General features: G+C 45.9%; 1 protein-coding gene and 2 long non-coding RNA genes across 5 annotated transcripts in view; 1 reads left to right on the top strand and 2 right to left on the bottom strand.

Moving 5' to 3' along the window:
- The window catches only part of raraa (retinoic acid receptor, alpha a), a 96,221-nt gene extending 91,588 nt beyond the window's left edge, over positions 1–4,633 (bottom strand). The window contains exon 1 of the mRNA XM_029826335.1: positions 4,348–4,633. The gene's annotated coding sequence lies outside the window, so the exon portion shown is untranslated. The remainder of the gene's footprint in view (positions 1–4,347) is intronic.
- LOC115246550 (uncharacterized) lies at positions 4,438–14,482 on the top strand. Of its 3 annotated transcripts, none has more exons than XR_003885683.1 (5): positions 4,438–4,568; positions 5,471–5,560; positions 7,158–7,222; positions 7,292–7,380; positions 11,182–14,482. It is a non-coding gene; the product is annotated as an uncharacterized lncRNA (long non-coding RNA). The 3 variants fall into 3 exon arrangements; XR_003885684.1 differs by lacking the exon at positions 11,182–14,482 and adding an exon at positions 7,658–9,450; XR_003885680.1 differs by lacking the exon at positions 11,182–14,482 and having other exon boundaries at positions 7,292–9,450.
- On the bottom strand, positions 9,546–14,938 carry LOC115246552 (uncharacterized). The gene is made up of 3 exons (XR_003885685.1): positions 14,707–14,938; positions 13,502–13,569; positions 9,546–10,204 (listed from the first exon to the last, which is right to left on the bottom strand). It is a non-coding gene; the product is annotated as an uncharacterized lncRNA (long non-coding RNA).
- Between the last annotated feature and the right edge of the window lie 13,053 nt (positions 14,939–27,991).

Raw genomic sequence — 27,991 nt, forward strand, 5'->3', positions numbered from 1 at the left:
AGTACAATTTCCTCAGCTACAATTTAGGGGAAATGTTTAGTGTCGACTGCCTCCACAGTTGTCTTCTTTTGGCGTGACAGTGGGTTTGCTGCTTTTCACCACTGTGATGATAATCTGTGACAGAATAAGTAGCAGCAGCTCAACTTACTCAGACTTGGTGGAAACAAGACAGTTGAGCAGAGCCACAACCAGCTCGCCGCTGTTAGACCAGCAGCGAGAGTGGCATCATCTGCACTCAAGACCATAATCTCTTGACGTGTGTGATCGCTGCATGCCGATATCGTGGTCTCACGACTCAAGCTTATGTGCACACAGCCGCAACAGCTAATTCGCTGTCAAAGGCCACCTACTGGACTGTATGCTGTGTGTGCTCCACAGGGGGGACAAAGGGGCCTTCATTCATAATGAATCTTTTTTAAGATTTGGTTTGCTAACCTTCATTAGTTGGATATTGTTTAATCGGGGAATATTGCAGCTCAGAAAAAAATAGATGATTAATACGTGTCCCCTTGTAGACTTCAGGAAAAGCAATAGAAATAAGTGGGACGAGAGGAGAATCCAATATGGAGAAAATGCAGCCAAACAAGGTTATGTGAATAAAATTTTTAGCGACGGTGCGCTCAGCTTTAATGGAACAATCTCTGTCATCTGTCAAAATTTATGGCAGCATCTTGGGTAAAATGAAGGAAAATAGCACAGAGGCATGTGATCACTCAGCACCGCTGTCTCCTAGGAAAACTGAACACACACTGGACCTTATTTGTGCTGTTATGACCTTTGCCACTATCAAGTTTCTAATGCTGCACGGATGACGTTAGCATAGAGTCCTAGAAACCAATCTGTGGACAATCAGTGGAGACGACTGCTTAACCTGGCTGTCTGTTAGGATGTCGGTCGGGCTGGCTGTCCGGTCTGTGTATGTACTCAGTAGAAGCAATTGATAGTATTGTTTTATGAGAAGGGGGTTGGAGGGGGATTAGGAGGATCCAACAATAGGGCTCTTTGACTGCAAATGTCAGGCATCTCACTGGGGAACTGTCTGACTGAGCAGAGACTTTCGTTAAAAGCCAACTTACAAAATTAGAGTGGAAAATAATGTGAAACCCTGTGAAGAGGGTAATGAAACTGTGTGGCTTGAGGCGGGACATCACCATGCAAAATGGTAAAGATGTGATATTAAACACGGGACAGCAATGGGAATTTTTTTAAAACTTCGATCATGAGTGGAATCAAACGGAAGGAAACCACAAGGAAACCACTTAAAATCTGTTGCATTGTTCTCTTAAAAAGCTGCAGGTTGTCATTAGACAAAAAAACAATACAAGCGTGACCTCATTCTGGGCAAATTAACAAAGTGAGGAACCTAAAATAACATAACGATGATCCACTCTGGGGCATTTCAATAGGAGACTGTGCAACAGAAGGATCTGAAGGACGCTCTCAGGGATGCGGCGATAGCTCCGCTGGCCTTAGACCTCTTTAAAAATCCTACCGTCGGTCTGAGGTGAATATAACGCGCAAAGGAACGAAAACTGCCCTGCTGCTTTAAGGTTGGGATAAAACCAAGTTATTCTTCCACTCTGACCTAATTGCCGTCTCACTCTCTCAACATGAACACTGGGAGCTGTGCACTTTGACACGTAAAGATTATTTAATGCCATCGAAGCTATAAAAAGGGAGGAATAAGAGGCGGCAGTGCAAAAGGACAAGGGTAGTTACATTTGTGCAAAAGTACATTTCTGCAACAGTTGTCTGCAACATCCCAACTTCACAGTGGCTCCAGAACTCCCCCCCAAAAGAAAAAACCCCACTCAGCTTCAGCTATATACGCCTGGTATCAGCTCCCACCGTCCTTTGCTCCTTCTTTTCCCACACTCGCCTCAGTCCCTGAGGCAATGACGACGTCACAGGGCACTTTAGCCAAACCACTGTAATATCCCAATTTATTTCTACTTTTTCTGCCAAAGTCAGAGCCTGCATCATTTAGGTCAGCGCTGACTTTATTTGTAGGAAAATACAAGCTTACTGGACTCCATTTGCTCTGTAAAAGTGAACAGTGTAACCATTAAACCAACAGGTATATTCATTTAAAACCCACAGATCACTCTGCTGTATCTAGCGAGCAGAACTTCGCTTGGTACGGTGTTTCAGCCCTACCAGCAGTCACGCTCCGGCGTGGCGTGGAGGGGCCTGGGTGTGTTTATCATTTGACCGGCTGTGGGTTACATCTCCAGGGTGCCCTGCCTTTGCACCACGCCTGTCTCATCAGTCAGTGGCTGATGAGGTTGGACTGTGCCGCCGCAGCCTCCCAGGTCAGCCAGTGGGAACGGGTTGTTGCAGACCACTTGTTGCAGGCTGATACCTTATAATATGTGTGTGTGTGTGTGTGTGTGTAGATAGATAGATAGATAGATAGATAGATAGATAGATAGATAGATAGATAGATAGATAGATAGATAGATAGATAGATAGATAGATAGATAGATAGATAGATAGATAGATAGATAGATAGATAGATAGATAGATAGATAGATAGATAGATAGATAGATAGATAGATAGATAGATAGATAGATGTGGAGTTGCTTCTCTATTAGGATCTTATTTAATTCTTGAGAATGTGATTTGCTTCAATAAAAATAAACACAGAAGTGCTGATGCTTAAAGTCGTTGCCATGACAGGAAAACACACTTCTCTCAATTTCTTTGCCGGAAATAGATGGAGAAAAAAAACATTGAAAAAAAAATGGATCAAACGATCAGAAACGGAATTCTCTGACGCACGTTGAGTGATCACCATTTAGCGCAATTTCAGGAATACTTGACTCATGTGCACAAAATTTCCTTTCTAGTGCAATTCACCTTTGACTTTAATATGTGCAGAGGACAGCGAGGGGGAAGGGAAGACGGAAGAACAGAGTGAGTATGCCACTGCCTCGGAAGCAATGACACATTTCGTACCATGTGAAACTGCATGTGAAGCTTTTAACTGGCACCAGTCACATGAGGAGAGATCTTTCAGACAAAAACGCAACTGAGTCTCCATTAACTGTTGTATTTCTGTCTCTGACATCAGGAAGCTGTAATGCTTTACTTTTCAAAGCTAAATTTAACTATAAAGTCATAGGTTCATTTTTAAATGTAGAAATCATCCACAGAAACTAGCATTTCATCACACATCATACAGCTGTCAATCACACCAAGAAAGGTGGTGACAGGGTGGGAAAACTCTCATGCACCAGATTTCCTCCCGGGGGAAATAACCTGTAATATATCTTTCTTTTCACGCTGTAGACAGTTGCACGGAATGGAATCTTCAACTTTTCACAGCCCTGCACCACAGAAAATCAGGCCTGCCATTTACCATATCAGAGAAGTCATGTGACAACTCATAAAACTACTAAATATAATCTTACAAATCAGGCTGTGCTAAACACATAAAGTGCGCAGCTTATTTCAAATAATAAGGGCAATTGGGAAGATAAGCACCTCCAAATAGGAGGTGATAAGTACTGTAATCCACGTTTTTACTGCAGTCTTTTTATACCAAAACACCGCAGTTTTATGATGCAGCAGGCTGACACCTCAGACCGCAGCGCTGATGATCAGGGGCTAATCAGGGCTTTCAGAAATTAGAGGGGGTGCTGGACAAGTTGCAGTGGGGCTTTTGAATAGTTGTGGTTTGGGGATCAGGTTTCCAATTCTCACCATTGAGAGAAGAATGCAATGACCGGCCCTGTGTGAAATGTGCCTCCTCACCGTTTATGCTCCCCTAGACAAAGTGAAATGATCGTTATCAACAGCGAAGTGTGTGTTCGTGCAAAGTTCAGAGACGAAGCCTGCAGACAAACACAAAGGATCGATATTGACCAAAAACGCACGACAGAGGGTTATAAAAACAACCTTTGCCACCCGTTGCAGAATCACAGCGTGTGCGTGGGCTCGTGCATCCAGCGATGCATTTCGGCACCACATAGCGGCACATTTTTGCTCTGAGACGTGCCAAACTGCCCGGTTATCGTTTTTAATGTGTCCAAAAAGAGTCAGATTGTGCGCGTTGCTGCTTGTGCGCGTTGCTGAAACATCCCCCCATAGAAAATGTCACGACTTAAATACCTCTCTTAGCTGTTCACCTGAGCGAAGTTTTCGCAAACTTGGGGGAAGTTACATCGAGGTCACTTCCAAAGTATTCATGACGCGCAAAAATGCGTCTGGTTAATGACGCTCCATGGTTACGGCACAGTCGGAAGTGCGTGCACGGACGCGCGCGCGCACCCACATACGCGCGCACGCACGCTGGCAGGTGTTGACAAGCTGTCAGTGGCAACAGCGGATGCGGACGGTCATACCTTGGACCTGTTGGCTCCTCCTTCCGCTCCTGCGCTCCGGCTGGAAGTTCGCTCCCAGCAGACCTCTTTCTGCGCCGACCTTCTCGCTCTTTTCCAACTTTCCTCTATCTCCTAAGTGCAGGCGGTGGCTCTCAACAGAAGCGCCCCCCCCCCCCTACCTCGTCCGCTACCCTCGGTGAAGCCGGTGGGTGAGCGACGGCGAGCCGCTCCTCACTGAGCAGGTAAGTTCGGCACGGCTGTCGCGCGGGCGCCCATCGCAGTCACGCTCTGTCGCCGCGAGATCCAGCAGCGGAGCAGGCCACGCCCCTTTCCTCCCCCGGTGGGCTGTCCTTCCCGAGCGATGCTCCGCTCTCTCCAGATGTGCAAACTACTGTGCGAGGCACCGGCTGCGCTTGTCTTTAGCGTTCACAGCACCAGCACGGGTCAGACACGGGAGAAAAATGCGTAGCACGTCGTTTTTGAAGGAAAAGTCGAGCATTGTCTCAAGTCAATGTAGACAAAAAGAGAGCGAGAAGTACTTCTTGACTATTGTAAAACCAAATGGTCCCTGCTTTCGTTGGCATTTTTGTAAGCAAGTAGACATCGCGATTGGTGGCAGAACTCTGCTGATATTTATGGTGCTTCCTGTTAGCTGCTGCATAGATTGTGCAGAATATTCTGCCCACATGCAGCGTTGCGGAGGCAAGTGGCTTTGCGCAACTGTGCAAGGCGATGGTCCCTTCCTCTGTCAGTCTGGTACTCCAGAGCTACAAATAACTGGAGCAGACTTGATGTGAGTTGAGAACCGCAGTTTTCTGACGGTTAAATTAGGGATGTCTCCAGTTAATTTTGAAATGATGTCAGTTTGGTTGCATATATTGAAATCCTGTGCACCTTTATGTGTAGCGCATCAGGTGCATGTACCTGCGTTGAGTTGTGTGTCAGGGGAAAGCATGTGTTCTTTTCTGTCTGTCACATCTGACAGCTACACTCAAAAGCTTTCCACCACAGAAAGCAAAGTTTTGTGACAGGTAGGGGACTTGAACCCCTGGTGCCGAATGAGAGGACAAAGGTCCACGATAGCTGGTGGCATCCTTTGCTTTCATGTTCCCTCCTCAGTCTTTTTTTTTTGTTTGTTTTCTAGAGCTCTGAAGATGCTGCCAACAGAGTGCAGAGAGTGACAACAATATCTACCGTGTTCCCCTTGCTGCCTCTGAGGCTCTCTCCAAAAGCTGTGAGTGGCACAGTTGTCGCACATCACCACCACACCGCTGAGAAATCAAGTGGGGGGGGGGGGGGGGGGGTGGTTGGTTTTGAGGCACGCAGCAATGCAAATATCAGACAGAGCCTGTCATGTAAAGCTGAAAGCATGTGCTGGTGGAAGTACACTGGTGTCACTGGAGTTCGACACCAGACACCCGGTGCCCAGCATGCATGTTGTTAGCATGTGCTCATGTTAACTGTACAGCCTTGCCCACGCCGACACAGCTGCATTGTGGGGATTTGTGTTGCGCTGCTTTTTGTTTGCTCTTTCTAGGTCGGGTAGTGAGTCATCTAGGGTCTCCCCAGCCCAGCTGCATCCTCTCTGTGTAGCCAGGTTCCCACTGGAAGTTACTGGAGTTGAATCTTAATAGCTCTCTTAATGCTCATCACCCTCTAGTGAGAGATGCAAATATAGACTGCACTTTAGCGTGTGTGGCCTATGTTAACTGTTATGCCGCAGTGAGCATTTACGCAGTTCTGCTGCGCGGTGTATTCATGCCACTCTATATTTGCTTCATGCACTCAGTGACATCCAGCTCAATGCTGGATTTTCTTCCTTGAATCTGCAGCCATCTGGAACTTTTTGTTACCTTTGATGAAGACTTGCACAAATGCTCATATTTGTAGACTTATTCAAACAATTTCCCTTTGAGTTGGTTTATGTTTATTGCACAATAAGTAACAGGAAATGAAATAGAAATGCTTTAGAGGAAATGCATAGGGAACAAGCAAACAGAAGAACATTTCAGACTGGAATTTGAAAAGATCCGTGGCGGTGTGTTCGCCGTTACATTTTGGCACCTAAATATGACCTTTATGCATTCAAGATATCACCTCATTCTAATGAGAAAACGCAGCTACACTGTCGGCAGCTCAACGTGCCATTCAAGTCTCAGTCTGCGTGTACGAGTGTGCTGAAAAGCCAGGTCTCACCCTGGTCTGTTTTATGGTGCTGGGCTGTGAAGTATGAAAAGCTGAAGTGAGTGGGAAGAAAGGGAGCTCAGATGAGATGGTATCAGCCGCATGGAAATGGTTAGCCCCCTTTGAACTGTGAACTCACGTTAAGAAACTCTGCGAAGGCATTTAGCTAGCAGGCAAGCAACAGGCGTGAGGAAGCGCACGCCGGCGCACGCTCCCACGGCGGTAAGCAGCCCCCACTATACCCACCCATCTCTGCCTAATCACACCTGCACGAGAGGAAAGCCATTACACGCTTTAATTTTCTCATTCTCATTTTTTCCCCTTCTGGCAAAAAAGATGATTTCTCAAAACTCTGACAGCCGAGGGTTTTGCAGGACTTAGTCCATCTGAAAACATGTGGTAAGCCCTGTGGAATGTTTCAAATGATTCCCAGATGTGGGCCACAGACAGGTTTAACCCCTTCTTTTCCCTTTTCTGGGGTATTAAAGAGGCTTTGCTGGGAGAAAGCCTGGGCAATATAGAAAAAAAACTTTTATCCCCCTCTGTCGATTTTTGTTACTTTTAGAGCATTAGCGCCTGCTGAACTGTGGTTTCATGTAATTTGCCATAAAGCTAAAATTGTAAATGCTCTTATGCTGCATTACCAGAGAAAAAATAACACGGACACGGTGCTTGTTCCAGATGACTCAGCAATCGCAGGGACCTGGCAAAGGTAAGGAAAACACCTTTATTAGGGATAAAGGCTTGTCGGCATTATTACTGCTGTGTTTTCCCTCTGCAGAACAACCTGCAGCCCAGTGGAACATTCTCACGTATCAGCTCGACAGCTCAGGGCGTTTAATATAGTCTGTCCTACTCTGCCAATGCCAGGTACAAAAATGCGGGACTAAAGCTGAGTTAATGCCACAGTTGAACTCCATCATCATTGTTTATCAGTGAAACAGTTCCTGGAAGGCTTTGTGAGGGATGTTGCCGTAGAAACTCTCCCAAAGATAGCAGTTTTGATGAGACGGGGAGGGAAATGGAGGGAGCGAGTTAGCTGCTTAATATCCGATGAGCACCAAACTCAAGCGACCCCATTTCTCATTCTCTCTCTCTCTCTCTCTTTCCCTCTCTCTGTTTTTCCCCTCTCTCACCAACTGTGAAGCCGCTATCCAACACGGCCGTTGCCCTGTCAGCCAACACGCTGGCCTGCATTCGTTTATACCCAGCGGTCATAGACTGAGAGGGCACATGCAGACAACTGATAGAGCTGCACTGAAACGCAGGGCCCGGCCAGTTACTCTGGCTGAGAATTTGGCGAGCGAGCACAGGAAGATGGAGGGAATGGCTTTGTTCTTCAAGGGTCTTAGCTGGATTCCATAACTCATATGAAGCCACGGCAGGCTGGGAAAGACTGTTCCTGCTTTGAGCGTTCACATATGAACGCGCTGCACCCCCCTCAAGCCCCCCAAAGGAAAGGCCAGTGTTTTAAAACAAGCACAAAAAGCACTGCCAACTCCAAATACCGCTTCTATCTGAAGGGGAGTCCAGCGTGCCTTTGCTTTCTTGTGTTTCAAGAGGACAGAGCAAGTTTCTCAGGGATTGATTTATGTCTCTCTGGGTTTATGTCTCCTTCAGCTCCAATCAAAGCTCACCTTTCCTTGTCACCTTTCCTTGTGTCCTGCGGAGGTGACACCTTCAGTCACATCTGAACACACACATCAATCACGAGGGTCAGAAAGTTTGGGCCATTCAAATGTTTTGAATTAGTAATTGAGCCCACGGTCACGCCGGTGCACGAACAGGGAGGTGAGTAACATCACACAGCAATGAAAATGGAATCCTGAGGAAACCTCTACTATGACTTGCATCAGTATACCAAAAACCCATTTGATGGATGAAAGGAAATTTCCAAGCTCTGTGATCGTTTCGTATTCCTTGTAGCGACAAAAGGGCCATTGTTTTACTTTCCTTGATCAAAAACACAGAATTATTCATTTAAAGCTGGTTTTTCTGCCTCAGCTTAGAAAAAACAGTCATGATTCCTCCCCAGACTCCAATCAAGTCTTCAATTTTGGATCATTGGGGTGTCAATTGCCAACATGTTCCCCTTCCCAGCATCTCATCAGAGGGAACCCAGAGAGTATGTGCCTTTAATTAGACCGCCTGTGAAAATAATGGTGCATTAATGACATTTCTATGGGGGGGCCGATGAGCTGGAACAACAGAGGAAAGACCAAATCACAAATCAATTCCAACAAATGTAATTAAGGTTTAATTAGCCTCCAGGGTGTCAGTGGAAAGCCATGGAGGGGATGATGTGGAGGAATAGAGGAAGAAAGAACTGAAGGAGACATTTAGAGGAGGTGATTTCATCATGAGTCTGGTGAAAAGATGTCCGCCCTCCAACTTATCTCATGTAAAACAATACATATTACATTTATTGTGCACAATGCTTGGATATCAGAACATTGCCTAATGCTGTCAGCTCCTTGATTAGAGTCATAAGTCATGTTTGTGTCTTTATTCTAAACATGTGGCTCCTGGCACGCATCTCAACATTTTTAAAGGGGAGGGCTGATTTAAAGGCAGCACTTCCAGAGTGGAGCCACACAGTCAGAGCTGGGCAGAGAAGTGCTAATTCTCTATAAAAAGAGCAGCATGTATGGTTAAACCCAGCAACGCTCTGGTGTTATAAAGAACGAACGAGGGAGGGGAGAAAAAAACAACAACAGAGAACGGAGGGAAAAATGCAAAACCGCAGGGAAGCTCGGAGTCGACTGGACTCACTGGATTCCAGATCACAAAAACAGACTCCAGAGCCAATAAATGAGCTTCATAAACTGCAATTAAAACCCTGGGCACTAATTTAGTGGAAATGGCAGCCTGTAAAAGCGAAACGTATTACAGCAGGAAGGTAAGGAGAAAATTTGAAGTTTTCAGCAGAACCCCCCCCCCCCCCCCCCCCCTTCCCTGTTCAGTCATGGCATCAATGCAACACACCAGAATCTAGCTGAGTTGAACCACACGCGTCATACAAATAATAACCAGTCCAAAAAACGCAATTCTGACATTACTTCAGGATCAAAATCCAGAATTGTGGCAAAAATATTCCTTTGTGAGTGTCAGAGAGCCAGGAAACAAAGGAGTTTTCCACGACTGCTTCCACAACTATTTCCAGTTCATTGTTTCAGATATATTTAGAAATTAGCACTGGATTTTACTTCAGTTTTTGCTCTTTATTCAGTTACGTAACTCCACCCGTTATTAAACGTGCAAATCAACATTCACCAATGTTGATTTTTATCATCGTGGTTGGGTTTTGGGAAACAATTATCAAGACGTGGAAGCATTTGAGTTGAGACTTCACTGAAGTCCACCCTCGCATCGCGAGCCTAGCTTCAACTCTGGATGAGCGCCGATTCCACAAGATGCAGTTGGTGTGTGAGATAAAGCTGTCAGTGCTGCGGTGCAGAGCGACGATTGGAACATCCCAGGCTGGAAAAGTGTGTCTGGTGCAGCTGCTACATGAGAATTCCTTGTAAACCATCTGCAGCTCTTCCTTCACACAGGATGGGTGGTTTCAGCGTCTCTTCCTGGTTACAATTACTGCTGTGTATCATATGACCTTGAGTTGAGCTCATCTTCCTCTCCTTTAAGACCGATGATAAACTGGAGCGTTGGATGTTATTCAGGGAGCGCGCGTCAGTGCCTTTAAACGTCAGGAAAGGGCAAAGACAACAGGAATATCACTTTATACACCCAGCCATCGCACAAGCTAAAAACAGAGCACCAAACGTATACAAATGTCAAATGTGAGAAACATATGAGCTCTGTTTTTATTTCCTGGGATTGCTCAGTGTAAAGAGCCAAGCAGAGACCAGTTGTCCCATCACTAACCATCCTCCCAGTGAAAAGCCCGGCTGCACCCTGCAACCATGAATGCAGCATCCTGGACAGTGTTGGCCCTTTAATTGCTTATTGATTGCTGCCTCATGCTGTGCCTGAAACATGGGAAGTAATAGAGAAAAACCTGGAAGTGATGCGACGTGAGGGCTGCGCCACATAGCTGAGCGGGCAACTGCCTGTAGTGGGGGGGGGAAACTGAGCTGGAGCGAAAATAAAAAGGAGTTTTTATTCAACGAGTCTGCATGGTTCACAGTTATCTGTTCACTATTACTGGCAAATTCTAAAAAAAGTGAGAACGGGAATGGAGAATGAAAGAATGGTGTTGCCTTTTAAAGAAGCTTGTCCTCCGTTGCCGGGCATCAGAGACTCTCATTCTTTGTCACTGCGAAAAACAAGTCGTAGTTGGCAACGGAAATCTGAGGTTTCAGCTTCGATCACTATGTGTATCCTTCTCTCTGTCTTCTTTGGGGTTTCCTGTGTCAGTCGCAATGATTCTATCACACCTTTGATGGTTCCTCCATGACACGAAACTCACTTGAAATTAAAAAGAAATGTTTTTATGCCGTATTTTTGCTAAGTTATAGTTACATTTGTGGGATGTAGCGATACAATGTAGCGATACTATTGGTCCAATATGCTAAAATGTGCTCTATTTAGGGTTTGTCTGCTCTGGTGTGTATTTTTTAAATTATTTTTAAAAATGCTGCTGCAATGGTTTTATCACAGGACATTAGTACAATCCAACGTTACTGATCCGTGACTCGTGCTGCTTTTCCAAAGGGTTACAAATGGGAAAGAGAGCTTGACTGAAGGGGCAGAAGTAATCCGCAAATATCTCCCAGTGATCTGTGAGGAGCCCGCTACTGATCTCATTTAAATGAAGTGAAGAAGGAAAAATCATTGTCCTGATCTCTTTGCAAGGAGAAGGAAATCAAAGAGAAGCAGTTTGATGCTGGTCTTCCACAGCCCTGCCTTTGGGTGAACTGACAGTAGCAATAACAGCTGGCTTGAGCAACACATTTTCTTGACAGTTTAAATGTGAAATAATAACGGATTCATGCCGATAAGCGTGAGGTTACTGTGTATTTTGAGATGTGTGCAAAATTCCAAAACATGATAAACGCAAGTAAACGTTCCAAATACTAACTTCCTTTATATCATTATGAGCCTGACAATATTATAAATAATGTAAACTTCAAATGAAAATCTTTGTGTGCATGCAGACAGTCGACTTCTCAGTGCTTCGAGTGCTACAGGGTGACACTAAATGTGGTGTCCGATGATGTCATGCAGGCAGGGTAAATAAGCCAAAAAGGGAAACATGGTCTCCGCTGGCAGGATCGAGTGCCCACTATGGTGACCCACCGTACATGAAAATGCGATGAAGTACGCTCCGTGGTGAGCATTCAGCAGAGAACACATAATTCAGAGTCTCGAAGGCTGCCAGACATGTTTGAAAAGTGTTTGGAACTGTGTCGTCGTAGACGCGTCATGACAGCTTTTCCTCAGATCTGGACGCACGGCCGAGTCTGCATGCTCTCGTGACCTCTACGGATTAAATGGCAGCTGAGGCAGCTTGAGAGCATCATAAACTACAGGCTGTGACTCAACAACGGGGAACATGAGTGTGTGTCCCGGAAGAGGAGCCGAACTGTTCCTGTCACAATGCTCATCCACTCCAGCCCTGCCCCCACCAGATTCCAGCACCCCATTCCTAACCGAGCGGAAGCATGATGTGAGGTGGGGGCTCCAGGCAGTAAAGGCTGCAGCACAGTCAGTGGCCCTGTAGCTCTCACGCCTGTAATTTAGTAAATAATCTGACACTGGACACCACAACAACATAAGTGATCATCCCAGACAGGGAGAACAGAACACACACCAACCCCCCTCTACCCTCAGACGGTCCATGCATTCAGGTCTCTGGGGTGTCCTCATCTTTTTCTGGATGCAGAGCATCCCAACTGTCATCAAGAGGCCCCGGTGGTGGGTACAATTCCTGGGTGTCCTCAGGAAGAACAGTGGGAGCACTAATCTGCCGCTGACTTTCAAGCGTTGCAGGCCTGTTGACATACGTTATTACAGTGTGTGCAGAAAGGAGGAGGCTACAGAGGGTAATCTATGCTGCCAAATGGCATTGAGACCCCTCTCCGCTCCTCCTGCCACCTCAAGAAAACACAAGGCATCATCAAGGACAGTTCACTGCCTGGTTATCCACCTGTTACCCCCGTCAGGGGCTGCAGGTGAAGCAAGAACTGACTCTTTCCTCAAGGCGCACATGCACTTCCTGACCCCATTCTATTCTGATCCACCTCTTTGTTTTTACAGTTCGAATTATCCAGTAATAGATGGACAAAGGAAGGAAGTGTAACCGTGGAGAAAGAGTGCCATGTTTCCATGGTAATCTGCAACAAAGTTGAGCCGCTCACTGTGCCAGGGCTGATTACCGAGTGCAGTTTAATAAGGGCTAACCTGTAGTGAATTTGGAGCGGGGCTGTAAAAACAGTGAGGGATTATCACGCCTACCACAGGAGGACTGAAGGCCCGTGTGTTGGTTGCACCAGGGCATGGCCAGATGTGTGCAGAGCTCAGTGACAGAGGCACAGATTAAGGTCACTCTGCCCTGACTGGATTAGCGCCAGGTGCTACATGATGCTAACGGAGTCGTGGTGCCAGGCAGAGTGAGGGCAAAAGGTAGGCTGGCACATGATGACACAAAGCTTTGGTGTTTGCGCCAGACCCCTCTCTCACATTTCTCCTGCATGTTAACTTTACTTATCCTCACACAGATGATAACAAAAGGGCGGCAGTTATGGTTACAAAACCTTTTCATATCCTGCTTGGAGTTGTGTAACTTTTTGTCCAGTTTCATATCTTACACATGCACATATTTTTGCGCTGCCTCTTCTGATAGACAAATAAATGTTTTTATAAGGGGAACGCAAGATAGAACAATCCAATTCAAGTGCAACAATGTATTTTGTGGAGAAGTATATATAGTGGAGTATAGTTTATCGCAGCTGGTACTGTAAATATTGCATTTCAGAGGCACTGACTCATTTTGTGTTACAGTTTATTCTGCTGCACAGATGTTATACATTACCATGCACCCTCCAGAGGCTGGCAGGTAATATGTCACCGTGGCCCGAGCCAAGCACAGACAATCGTACCCTACAGGAGAAAAACTGCAAAGCTGTGGGAAAAAGCAGTAACAGGACAGGACATTTTCTTTGACGAGTAAACAAATTAATCAACCTCAATACATAAAATGTAGTCCCATAATTCTTATACTGATGTGTTTCTGTCCCAAATACAGTGTTGTTTCTCTTGTTTTTTCTCTTCCTATAGGTCTGAAAATTTGAATTGCTCTGATGATGAAGTATATCATCCGGCCATAGAGTGTGCAAATTCAATAAAAAAGAACTACCAACGTTTGCACAGGGGCCCCTGCCTATGTGGCATCGTCTGTAGATCCATCCCATCTAGTCATTATCATGCATGCTTCATGCACGTGTAGAATTATATATGCTTGCAGGACTCATTTTGGTTTTATCTCTAAGTGGCACTACACGCGCTGAATTATGGGTTGCAAATGCTGCTTGTGGTTTTCCTGCTGGCCTCCTGTCCCCTGGCCATAGCTGGAATGACCCGAAGCAGCCAGAATAAAAAGCACAGGAGTATACAGAGTAAAATGCTTCATTTTAGGTCTCTGAGTGTTGATATCGTGTCCCAGATTATCTCATAACCAACTATGTGTCCTAATTGTCCCATTTGCTTTCTTCAGCCCCAATTGGTCGATTTCTCTCTTGCGTGTTCACTTCCTGCTGTCATTGTCTGGGTTCTGGAGGCATCAGCTGTTCTCCCCAGCTTCACTGACTCATTCACTGGCAGCCTCAGAAGCCTCTCAGACCCCAACTGCCACTGCCATCACCACCACCACCATTGTCTGTCCTCCGGTGGGGAGGGGGTTATGTTATCTTCGTCACTCAGGACAGTTGCCTTGCACTGACATATATCCTCTCCAGACTGTCAGCAAGGCCTATATTAAATGTGCTGCATTAAACTCCACACTCAGCTCTCTCTCTTGATCAAATTGTTCCTATTTTTAGAAAATTACATGAAATTACATTACTGTGAAGCATTAGGCATCAGAGATGCATTTTTCCTAAATAAATAAAACGGACAAAAAAGACTATTGTTAGCTGTGGATGAATGCAGATTAATAATTAAGAATAGTTAATAATAACAACAATAATAATAATAATAATAATAATAATAGTAATAATAATAATAATTAAGAATACTTACATCCTTTTTTCCTCAGTCATATGGTATCACTTCCCAAAATATTTGATCATGAAGGATAAATATTAACTGTGAAGACAGAACTGCAGACAGTGACGTGTCTGAACAGACAGGTAGGCTATCTCCTCTGGGATAATGGTTGGAAAAGGGAACATGAGTCCACATATCTAGACAGTGACTGTCCTAGTTTCAATAATGTAGTCTATACTCGCTCTCCCTCCATCTCTCTCTCTCTCTCTCTCTCTCTCTCTCTCTCTCTCTCTCTCTCTCTCAAACAGTACAGCAGCCAAACTAATCATGCAAAGTTAACATCAAAGTTTTTCTCTGGAAGGTCACTGAATCTCATAGAACAGCTGACTGCTGCACGCCTGCTTGTGGGTGGTTTACCCTCTTGACCACTGCTTCAAAGTTGGACGTTTATTCCCATTCTTCCTTATTCCTCAACTTACAACCCCCTCAATCTACGGTACACATCTTATTATTTTTTGATAAACTGTTCCCTTCCCGTCACTCTCCACCCTCCTTTCCACTCGTTTTTTTTCTTGCTTCAGCTCCACTTTGAAGACACGGGCTTCTTGAAACGGAAAACCGGCCTGTCGCTTGATATCATGGCTCACGTTGGACTGGCACAAGGTGCAGCACCGAGCCAAAAAAGCACATCAGACTACAGCATTAGCTCACTTACTCTCTTTTCTTCACAAGAACAAACACCGACACAAATGAGAGGAAGGGGAAGTGTGGAAGAGTGATCTAGAAGTAAAAGAAATGAGCAATGCAGCGAGTAATAGAGGGGGAGGGCAGAACATGAGAGAAAAAGTGAGAGTCTTTGGAGCGAGCCATAATCCAATAACAGGTCTTGTGAAAAGACCATAAAAACTCCGGATAGGTTATGTGGGGACTTCAGATATACAGAGCGTGTCCAGTTGGCAGGAAAGGGGGATGGAACAGAGGAGAGTGAGCGAGAGATTGGAAGAGGACAACTTTTCTCAGCTGTTAATCCCCTAAAGCCCCCTACCTTCTACGTGTTCATCCCAATCTTTCGCTCCAGTGGAAAGCCATCTCCCCCCACTCCACTGATAAGATTTCCCTGGAGAGAGTCAGATGGTACCATTCCACCCCCACCTCGCTTGACCCAAGCCTTTCCGGTCTCTCTTTTTATTTCCCTGTTTCCGACACTTGTCTCTTCTATTCATGCCTGTGTGTTGCGCGTTCCTGTGGCATGAGTGTGTGATGAGGGTTGGGGGAGAAACCGTACCGAGGGGGCTCGTAAAGATCCAATGTCGTTTGACGAAACGTACACCGTGGCCCGTACCATGTTTCACAAGGCCTGTGATATGTTGTAATATTTGTTATGTTTCCAGCTAATCCAGTGTGTGTGTGTGTGTGTGTGTGTGTCTGTAACAGTTGCGAAAGAGGATGACCTATCCAATAGGAGGGTCACCTCATATGAGCCTGGTCTTGCTGAAAGGTTCTTCCTGTTAAAAGGAAGTTCTTCCTGCCACTGTTCCTTGTTCAAGGGTTAGGCTCTGGGTTTCTGGACTGTAACAGACACTAGACAAATAAAGTTGAATTGAGTGTGCACGGGGCGTGTCCTGTCAGTGAGCACGTTACAAAACAGCTCTATGGCGGAGATAAAGATCTATACCTTTATCTGGAGAATGGAAGTGTCATCTTTTGCCCCCTGGTGGTAAACGACATAAAGGAAATAGCCACGCCCCTCGTTATTTCACCACTCCGGTTAAAATTTCTCTCTCTTTAGTTTGGGTTGTGCTGGTGTTCGCATGGGGTTAATTTTCATCAAACAACATCAGCCTTGATTATTTAATGTGACGATAATGTGCAGAAACATCATCACTGATTTTCCTCCCCTGTTGGTAACTACGGGAGCCTGAGTGTAAACTCCCCAGCTCCAGATTGCAGCTCAATGTGATGTCAGCAGGATAAGGTGGCAGTGCCTCCATCCCAGACTTCCTGGTCTCAATCTGAAAAGATCCGAACCAGCAACAGATTCCAAAGAAGAATCTACTCTCTGAAATCATGTCTTGGGGACTGATGTTATTGGAATATAGAAACAAAGCAGACGGAACATTAACTGCTTATTTTGGCTGTAATGTGTCCCATAGTGCATAAAAATATGTTAACAAGGTCAAAATCATGATTTTGTACTTTAAGTCTTTTTAAAGTAATGCAGAAAAACCAGAGTGTTGACTTAACTTGGCTTGGAAAGCTCTAAATTGAGCTTTCATGACTGCATGCATGACCAATCTGCTGTGCTGTAGGCAACACCTCAAGATTTGCTCGATGCAGCGGGAGCCAAATGAAACATGATGCCATAAAAAAATATACTTCCCGTCAAATGCGATTGACCTGATGAAGGACTCGTTTTGACTCGCATGCTGAGTGACAGCGCTCCACATTCTGTGGTCACCAGCCAAGCTAACATTGATCAGGACTGGCTGCCTGTTGACCGCCGGTTCAATCGCGATCATCGATCCAACGGAAGGGTACGAACACACGTGTGTGTTGCAGAAATCCCGACTGTGCCATGTCGGCATGTGCCACAGGGGAAAACCCAAGTGGATCCTGCAGGTTTGCATCGATTGATTTCACTGCAAAGAACTAAAATACAGCCGCGACTCCTCTAGATCTGTCACTAGTCCAAACCAAATAGTCACCCCTCCTTCTTGCAAGGAAATGAATGGGAGGTTGGGGGGGGGGAGGGGGGTGAATGGTTAGAAAGCTGACAAACACAAGGAAAAGTAATGTGAGATTTAATTAGGAAACCTGAAATCTTTGGATAAAGATTTTGGATATTGATTATGTTTGCTTGCTGCTCTGGAACAAAGACAAGAGTAGGGGGAAAAAATGGCCCCCAGACATTCTCTTTCTCCAAAGTCTACAAAGAAAGATGTGAGGAGAGAAGACAGGAAAATTAAGAGAAATTATTGTTATTGTGGGTGGGTGGAGACAGGAGAGGGACCGGCAGAACAAAGAATACGCAAATGATTGCATGCCGGTGGAATGAAACGGGTACTCCCGGCCTTCTTATCTATCTGGGGGAGGAGTGGAGACAGCTTGAGTGAGTAGCGCACTGGGACCACACTGGAAAAAAGAAATGATGGAGGGAGTGGAAATATGGAGACTTCCTCCATCAAACAGAATGACTAGAACACAAAGAGCCTGTGGTTTAAGAACAATGTCCTGCCCCCTTCTGTTAACCACAAGGCTGCAAGGCGCGCACACACACACACACACACACACACACACACACACACACACACACACACACACACACACACACACGCTATAGATGACCCACATCCTCAAACACATAGATGCACGCAGAGGTGCACACACTTTTCCTGTTCTTAAAACCTCACACACTAAAGAATGTGAGCGTGCATGCGTGTGTGTCTGTGGGGGCAGGGTTGGGGTTTGTGGGGCAGCATAAGACTCCAACTCAGGTGTAGGAGTTAGGGGGGGGGGGGTGTAAGATTTATCTGCTGCTGTCGGAAAACTTTGACCCCAGAGTTGTAAATCTGTCAAAGGAGTCTAGCCAGCTCAACAGGAAACATGAAGAGGAAAGGAAAAGGGGAGAGGCTGGTATGTTTGGGGTGGTGGGTGGGGGCACAACCATAACCGATTCAAGAGGCGTTTTTCAGAACAGGACCGTGGGTGGGTTGTCCTGATCATATTTACAATTTGGAAACTGCTCCTCTAGACCTGGTGAGCCCACATCCAGCTTAAAGTCACCCCATTAACCCCCAGTGTAACAGCCCCTCCCCTGGGAAAAACCATAAACATATAAGATGTGCAGAGAATAGCTGTTTTGACTTGGTATTGTTTTAAATATGTTTCTTGTGGTGCACGTTCTACTTTGGAGGCAAGTGGTGGGACTGGGAGTACAAGTGGTATTAATGGGATGTCACCACAAATTAAACATATGTTGGTTTTTGTAAAAAATAAAAAAAGACATCCTCTCTGGGAATTCTGGCCACCACATGTTCCGGCACCACAACAGAAATGTCACACTTTCAAGTCCGTGCTTAAGTTTGACTGAAGGGCGATCAGACCTCAGATGCACGCTGAAGTGTTCCCAACAAAAGAGTCTATTTATTATCATGATTCAGTGCAGCCAAACAGAGCGTCCCAGTGTTTTCAATACCGTTCGGTTGGACTACAGTTAGCTTCAAGGCTTTTAAAAGCGAATGACTAGACACAGCATCAGCTTTGATTAAAGACACGGACGTGTTGAAGCATTTTATCAATAAGGAAAAAGTCAATAATCTGCAATCTATATGAAAAAATGGGGCGAAGCTTGATTTTATTTAAAGGACAAAAAGCTCACAAATCAACTGAGGACTTGAAGAACTAAATAGTTTTGTTTTTGTTGTTGTAGTTGTTTTGTTGTTGTTTTACAGTACATTCTGTACCAATTTTTAGAGTAATCCATTCAACGACTGTCTGGATGTTTTAGACACGACCGCAAATGAGAAGCGCATGAAATCAATGGAGGAAATGTCAGCGGAGTCAGGTTGAGCTGTCCTCGGGGGAACACAAACGCCTGTCCAGGATGAAAGAGCAAATCATGCAATAATGGAGACATTTTTGTCAAAATAATGGAAAAGAGTAACAAGTCTGACCTGCTGACAGGCTGTCACAGACGCCCATCCAGCTACAAAACCAAAACAGGAAGTCCTCTCTTCTTATCTCAGCTGAAGGATTCCCTGTGCAGCTAAAAAGGGATGCATTGGACCACCACAACTAATCAAAATATAGATTTTTATCAATCCCGGAGTGTCCCCATTTATTTAAAGGCTAACCCAGCCAACAGGACGATTCAACTCGACACACAGGTATAATAAAATCGGTGGTTCAAACGGCTCAGTCCACCTGGCCGCTGCCTCCCACAAGATGGCAAAACTGAGCTCTTCAGCCCTTGTGCACAGGTGTGGCTCCAGAGGGTCAGTCACCATCTAAAAGACACGTTCGGCATAATCGACTTTTATTGATATAAAATAAGAGGATTATATCATTTGATGGCTAAGATGAGCAACCTGTTTGTAAAATGGAAGGATGAGGCAGCCTAATTTATATGTTTATCTTGTGTCAAAGGAGCAGAAGATCAGAGCAGAAATGATGTTAGCTAGCAGAACCACTCAGACTGTGCAGGCATGCAGAGCAAAAACATGGGGACAGTCAGACGCGCACACACACACACACACACACGCACACATACACACACATGTCTCACATTACTGTGGCTGAAAGTTTTTTATGTCTTCGTGTAGTGAAAGAGAGCGAGAGAGAGGTGTGAAGCCTCAGTCACGCAATGCCTCTGTGTGTTAGTGTGTGTGCACGTGCGCGTCGATGCGCGCGTGTGAGTGTGTGAGTTTTGCCAGCAGCATGCCAAATTCACTGCATATAAAACTGTATATGTGTGTTGCGCACACACTAAGAGCATCTCAGGTCACCAATGAACTCAGGAAGATAATGGCCGCAGCCTCCCAGACAAATGGACAAATGTGTTGTAAATTTTAAGTGTTTATGAATAAAATCTTATAACTGAATGACCGAAAAACCTGTCACCACTACCGGTAAATCTATAAATACCGTCAGTTTGCAACAACAGTTGCGTCCAGTCGGAGAGAGACTAGAGTGGCACAAATGGAGCACGGTGACTGAGGTTTCCTATATATGTGTGATATACTGTGTGCCAGTTGGAGCACGTGTGCATGTGCCAGCATGCGTGGGAGGGTACAAAGGGCACGAGAGGCTAAGATTAGGGAACTTGTTATGGTTACCAAGAAGTGTGTGGCTTTATAGAAGGGGAAATGAAAGCTGAAGGCTGCAGCTGTTCAGCTGTCTAAAAGGCCTCATCCAGCGACAAGCGAAAGGAAGTGAAGAGCAGCAACTGGCCTCATGCCACAGTAATCTGAGCATTACAAAACGCATCGCACGCAAGTCTGTGTGAATCACTGGTCAATCCTGCCAAGATCCAACAGTTGAACTTCTCATTCTGTACACTTATTCTCATCTTGTCTACCACTGGGGCGGTCAGCTTTTTTTTTTTACTGTGCTCACTTGGATTTCCTATGCTGACAAAGTCATTTAACATCACAAGACAAAGCCAAAGTGACATCATAGAAGTGGAAGTGGCACTGTGAAACCCCACCTACAGCTGTTTACAACATCAAGCTAGCTGTGTGTCATCTGCTCCTGTAGGGGTCCGTGATTTCAGAAGGTCACAGTGACACTTTGGGAGTGACTCTAATTAGAGCTGAATCCCAATTTTACTCTTGTTAAAATGAAGCAGCTCTTTTTACTATAACAGTCTTTAATATGTCGTTCCTCCACCCGTTCATCCAGGTTTGTGTTTTTGGCACCGATTGTCGTATCCTCAACTCCGTCATCTGTGGGATAGCTTTGCAACACTGAAAATCTTAATGACACCAAAACACCTCAGTGATATCAGACCCCCCCTCCCCTGCAGCGAGATAATATGTGGTGTGTTCTGTTATGCCACAGATTCAAATGAATGGGAAGGGCCTGGAAAGAATTAACCACCCCTTATGGGGGTTTCCTGGCGGTGTCTTATTAGGGTGTTGGCAGGGCATCCTCTTTCTCCTGTGAGTGGCAAGGTGGGGGCAAACCGGGTTGGAATTCCACAGCGGTGTGATTGAATTGGAATTTGTGGAATTCTAAGGCCCAAAGAAAACCTTGAGCTCTGTATCGCTGCTCATGACACACTTCAGTAGACTTGTCTTTCTGGGGGCATGATTTTCCATCATGTTTGTCTTAGCCAGGGTGGGTTTATATCATCCACAAAACCCAGTTTTCCACCTAATTTGGGGTGAGATGTCATGATAATTATTCTGATGAGGGTTGATAATGGGGGGGTTGTGCATAATATCCAGGTCAGGCGACTGTAAAACAGCCTGTGCATCGCAGCCTTTCGCAGGTTTGGAGGAGCTCCTTACATTTTTTTTAACAAATCTAACCCAGAGAAATGCAGAGAGTTGGTGGTGAAGGTTGTTTTTGGCTTCCACTCAAATACCCCCACACTTCACCTCCCCTCGTCGCCCCCCTTACCCATCTCGCAGATTAAGCCACAGGCTCCAGTATGAAATCAACATTGGGCCCAGCAGGAAATGAGAGATCTCCACAGGCGATATGGAAGGGAGGAAAGGTGGAGGTGGGACACAAGAAAAACACCAGAAAGAACCATAGATTTCACTTTTGGCAGCCAACCCAGCTCTCCATCTCATGGCCCAATCTCAAAGCCTCGATATGTCCCGCTTTGCTCCTCTCCCTAACATTCTCCGTCTGTCTCAGGGTAACATCTGCTCATGGTGTGTATTTGTGCATGCAGCTGTGCCTGAGTCTGCAGAGTCAAGCTCGATGAGCTCGTCTTATGAAAGGCTCCAGGCTTGTTGTTTTTTCCTGGCAAGGTGATTCACTGGCTAAGCCAAGAAAGTGGACAAGCAGCAAGCTATTTCAGCAGGGCCTTGTTTTTGTTGTTTCACACTTGAAGACAACATAACCTTATATGCCCCCCCACCCACCCAACCGCCACCCCCACCAGCCCTAGCCATGACTGGAATACAGCAAAGTGTTTAAGAGACACGGCAAGAGTCTCTTCTTGAAAACATGGTGATTCACCAAGAGGGCTGCTGTAAGAGGGGCTGTCTCAAATGGACTGTGCAGGGCCGAGGGGGGACGTTCAACTTTCAACATGTACGCACAAGCGTGCACGCAAATGCCTCCATGTGCAGATGCAGATAACCGGGAAAGACTCAGAAGTGCTCAGACTCAGATGGTGCGCAGAGAGGGGTGGGGTAGCAGTGAGGGGCTCGCTTAATGGCTTTTAAATTTCCACTGAGTGACTTACAACTGTGGAGGAGCACAGCTGTTCCTGATTTGGGGAACAAAGAGGGGGAACAGCGGCGGTCCGAGAGCCTGGACTGGGCTGCTCTCTGTTAATGTCCAAAAACCTCCCAAGACTGACACAGATGTGTGTGTGTGTGTGTGTGTGTGTGTGTGTGTGTGTGTGTGTGTGTGTGTGTGTGTGTGTGTGTGTGTCCACCTCTATGTCCCCATAAGTATCTTTGGTCATCCGTCATGTATATTTTCTGTGTGGAATCTCTTGTGCTGTGCGCGAGTGTGTTTGTGTGTAGGAGGCTTGGAGGCAGGGATAACAGGATACGTCTGCGTCTGCGGCCATAGATTATTGCTGCGAGGGCTCGTAACCGAGCTGGGCAATAGTGGAGGTCAACCTGACGGGGAATTGATGACAGTTAGGGTTAGGGTTGGACGAGAGGAGATAATGTTCAGATGTGTGAGTGCAGCTCCAAAAGAGTTCCAACCCTGGGGCCATTTTGTTCTTGTTTTTCGTTGTGTGGATGAAGATCTATGGCTGATTCTCTATTTTGGTTTTTGTGCGTGTCGTTAAAAAAACCAAAAAAAACGAGAAGAATTTAGAAATCCCGCTGTGAGAGGAGATAAAAACAGAGCAAGAAAGGCGGTTGAGATTAGAAGCCAGTGCTTATCGAAGCACGTCAATAAGAGCTGAAAGCTGTAACATCAGCCACGTGGAAAAATTCCAGCTCGCTTTGATCAAAGATCAAATCATCTCCGGGAGACAACGCAGCAGTTTCAAACACACTGCTCCTTAATGTCAAACTTTTTACAGTGGGGTTCCATGCCTTGAAATACTGCTTCCTGACCCCCACCCCCATGCAGTCACACACACACAAACGCACACCCTTACGCACGCACGCACACACACACACACACACGCTTATGCACACACACACCCTTCCGAGCTATGCTTTGTTTCCTGCCGCTGTTGAACGCAGCCTTTTCCCTTGCGAGGCCCCTTCATTGCACTGCAGCCTTGTAAAACATAGCAGGTCAGCGTCACATGACTAAGGTCTAGGACGCTGTAGTCTGGGGCCAGCAGGAGTAGGGTGTAAAAGAACACATGGGTGTGGCAGTGTGGAAGGATGGGAACTGACAGCCGAGAGAGAGAGAGAGAGCGAGCAGTTTGGAAATATGGAAACGTGATAAGGAGGGAAAAGAAACAGAAAGAGCTATAAAGTAAGTAAGGCAGGGGATGGATGATAGCTGTAAACCAATAAGTCTCAGCTGAAACCACTAAAAGAATATTATTTCCATCCATCCACTCCTCCTCAAAGCGCCCATCGATCACGTCCTCACCAAAAAAGCACTGCAACTCCTTTGCTCTCACCCCAGGCCTGAGCTGCTCAGGCTTCAGCAGAGAGACGTGAACACAAAAAGGGAGTGTGTGCAGCCCCCCGACCCTGTGTCGCTGAGTGATGGGAGCTGACATACATATGGAACACACTCATCCTGGTAGCACTAGAACGGGACTGGGGGAGGGGAGGGCGCGTACATTACCATGCAGTCCGTGCAGCTATATCAGCGCGTGTGGAACAACGCAGCACCTGCGTGTGCGGCACACTCGGCACTCAACAATCCCCTCACCTGGGTCAGAATCACTGGGACGCCGAAGATTTTCCCTCCTTTGATCACTTTAATTTAAATCGCTTGCCTCGTCCTCACCCCATCTCCCCATCTCATTTATTTCTGTGCTAAGCACTCCCCAGAGATCTGCAGATTTATAGGTGTCACATGAGGAGATTTCACCTTGTCTTTTGTTTTTCCTGCCTGTCAATCCCCTCCCTCACCCGCTTCCTCATCTGCTGCTCATTATGGGCACAAGGGAGTGCACAACACATCATACTGTCACTGAATGTTGTAAGTGAATTAAATATTCTCATTTTCCCCCCAACAGCAAGTCTGGAGTCACTTTTTCACTCGCAGAGAAGCTGGTTTTGTTTTACTAATAACATCACAGTGACAAACCAAAAGGCAAGATTTTTATATTCTGATGTTGTATTGTTTACCATATTATTCTTGCATACTAACGTGCTAATGCACTAATTAAACATAAGATACAGCAGAGCAAAATCCCAAAAAATATAATTCATGGAAACTAGATGCTGGTTCCATTTTCATTAAAAAAAATCACCAGTTTCTTTTGCCGTAGTTGATTACTGTTATTAAGGTGTATTTCTTTTTGATGTATATAAATATGTGCAATATTTACTGTTTGTGTCACTGAGTTTCACTAAGGTGTTTAAGGGGGTTTTCCTCCCTGTGAACAGGCCTGAAATTGCCCGTCTCTCAGTTTATTTTAGCGTCATCTAGAATCAGCCAGCAACAACTGCACTCACCTACCCCATTTCCTCCCCCTCCTAACCTCACCCCTCGCTCCGTCTGGCTCATCCCACATGTCACATCACATTTCCCAGGCAGCCTTGGGAAAAGGGCAGAGGCCTTATGAATTGATGTGGGTCGCTTGCAGGACCATGGCCACGACAAGGACGGACACACACACACACACACACACACACACACACACACACACGTAGCATTACCTTGTCTTGTGGGTACATATAGAGCTACATCATTTTTGACAAATCTCAATCTGACTCAGTCAGTCCGAATACTACATTGCCTTGTTTAAAAAAATAAAGAGTCCTAACAATGTGCCAGTTCTACACAATCTTACACACATTCACAAACATATGCTCCACAAAACTGAGGTGACTTTCTCCACCGTGCTTCATCTCCACCCAGACTCATCTTCAGATTCCTCGGGCAAAATGTTGATTTATTCATGAACGCATGCGGGGGATCCATACCTAAATGCAGAGATTTTATTTGGAAAGCTTGGAGTGACAGGAAGTGCTCACTTTAGCTGTGGTAATCATGTCGTTTTACACCACAGTGTGCACGGTGGAGCTGTCCCTGCCAGCTGGATCGCCTCTGCTCCCAGTGAGGTGGACAAGGATGACACCTATTGGTGTCTATGAGACATTATCAATAGAGGATATATGAGATGAATAAGCAGTGATATTGGGTGCATTCATCATCTGGTGACAGTAAATTCACATAAGAGGAAAATTGACATGGGCTCGTAAACATCCATCACAGGCCGTGTGTGTTTTAGTCACAGACGTGTGTGGAAGGTGAATCACATGCAATGGAGTGTGTGTGTGTGTGTGTGGGGGGGGGGGGGGGGGGGGGGGGGGGCATGATGATAGATTCTGTGGGGTTTATGTCACCAGTCCACAGTTTATCCACACAAGCACTTCCATGGTGTTTCTCCTCGACTCGTGTTACCACTGATTTATTCTCGTTCCTCAGACCCCGCATGGTCTTTTATATGTCCAGTTAGGCAATTCGCTTCTCTAATCGGGTAATTGAGGGCAGGGGAGCTGGTGTAAAGGGCAATCCCAGGAGCCTTGCAGGCCTGCTTCATGCCTACTGGACTGGAAGGGAGCCAAAATGCAGCCTCCACCAGGCTGTGCCCCCCACCCAATGGCTCCACTGAACTGGAGAAGATCCAAGATGGATGCCTCCAGGGCTGGACTGCCATGAAACCCAAACCTGATAGATGAACTCTACATTCATCAGTGGTTCAATTTTAAATCTCAGAACTGATTATGGCTCACAGAAGTCCCCGGGATGTGGAATTGAGAAGCCTTAAAAGCCCAAACATGACCTGACTTTCTGATACCAAGACCGAATATGCCTCCGCAAGTCTGCAACAGCTGAACTATCAGCTCACAGAACAAATTCCGAAACAGGAATAACACGCATCATATTAAACCAGTCTGTACCCTCCTAGTGCCTCAGAAAAAAAAAGAAATGAAAATGGAGCAATTTTTAGCGACTGTGTCTTGAAGCTCAGTGATCCACAATGATTCTGCATGCAGCTGACTCCCTGTGGAGAGAGAAAAATACAGCCGGGAGAGGAGAAACAGAGATGATGGAGGAGAAGGCAAGAGAGGGGAAAGTGTATGTCAGCCCACAGCAAAGATGAGAGGTGAGAGGCAGTGTGATGCAGAAAGAAAATATGAGATGCCGCTCGCTCTCAATATAGATATTTGGAGATAAAAAGGTCAAAGTGGAGCGGAGAGCTAGTCAGGCTACCGTATTTCATCTTCCAGCCTGATTTTTTCAAACTAAACACTCATTTATTCAAGCTATTCATGGTTTAGGGGTAAAAAATAGATTCTGGAAGATGGCCGAAGTATATTTGGAGAAACTGGTTGCACATGTGCCGGAACACCAGAGCGTCAAATCGCAGTTTAGTAGGAAGAAAAGCGGGATAATAACAGCTCATTAGACTGAATGTCAGGAACCAGAGAACCATCCAGGGACCTTCTTCTGTGCTGAACCTGACCTTTTAGAAAACACAAGGGCAGAGCTTGTTGTTTGTTTTGCCATATACTGCTTCAAGTTATAAAAACGGGTTTGGAATGTTAAAGTGAAATGTGTTAAAATTAAACTTTTTTCTGTAGAAAGGCAAACAAAACAGCATCTTAATCAAGACCCCACTCTTGCTGGTCCTTCAGCCAGCTGGGAGTTGAAGCAGTTTTAGTGGATCTGATGCAGGTCTGAAGTGATTCCGCACTCACGGATGGCCTTTTCTTCGTGTAGCAAGTGAAACACAAATGCCCTTGAGCAAGGCACTGGGAGCTGAAACGCTCCAGTTGAGACGTATCGTGTGGTAGCATCCAGGCATGAAAATGTGTAAAGGTCTAAACGTGGAGCGAGGTGCTGCCCAAATCAACTTTCCCTAGAAACTTCTTCTGAAGGTTAAAAGAGGCTCCTCCCCTTTTTTTAGACGCCAGCGTAGTGCAATATTTAAATTCCCCCTCGTCTTATCAGGTCACCAGCTGTGAAGTGCGCAGAGGTCAAGGTTCAAACTGTGACAGCTGCAAATGTCAAATGACTTGTCCCCCACTGTGGCTGTCACCTTGGTTCATCATTTAGAGGATTAACTGAGCAGCGGGAAGATGCGGACAGACAGAGAGAACAAAAGGAAGAAAATGGGAACAAGTTCTCCGGAACACCAGGGATGAGCGCACGAGAATGCACGGTTGCATAATGGGGTGTTGCGTAATGCACCCCATTTGAAACCATGTCACCGATGCATGTTCGGACCCCGCGTGGTGCTGCCGGTGAGCAAGGAAAGCCAGTGGGGTGTGACTTTTTGGGGTGAGGAGGAAAGAAAGGGAGCGGGAGAACAGCGAGGGTTTATGAGGCTGTTTCCAAGCAGAAGAAGCAGAGAGACAGAAGGAGACAGCCAATGGGACGTGGGCGCGGTTCAACAGAGAGGGAGATGGTGGAGGGCGGGGGGGGGGGGGGGGGGGGGGGGGGGTTGGGGGTTGGGGGGGCGATTATAGGTGGG

This window comes from Takifugu rubripes, chromosome 1 (assembly GCF_901000725.2).
Source record: "Takifugu rubripes chromosome 1, fTakRub1.2, whole genome shotgun sequence".
Lineage (NCBI taxonomy): Eukaryota > Metazoa > Chordata > Actinopteri > Tetraodontiformes > Tetraodontidae > Takifugu > Takifugu rubripes.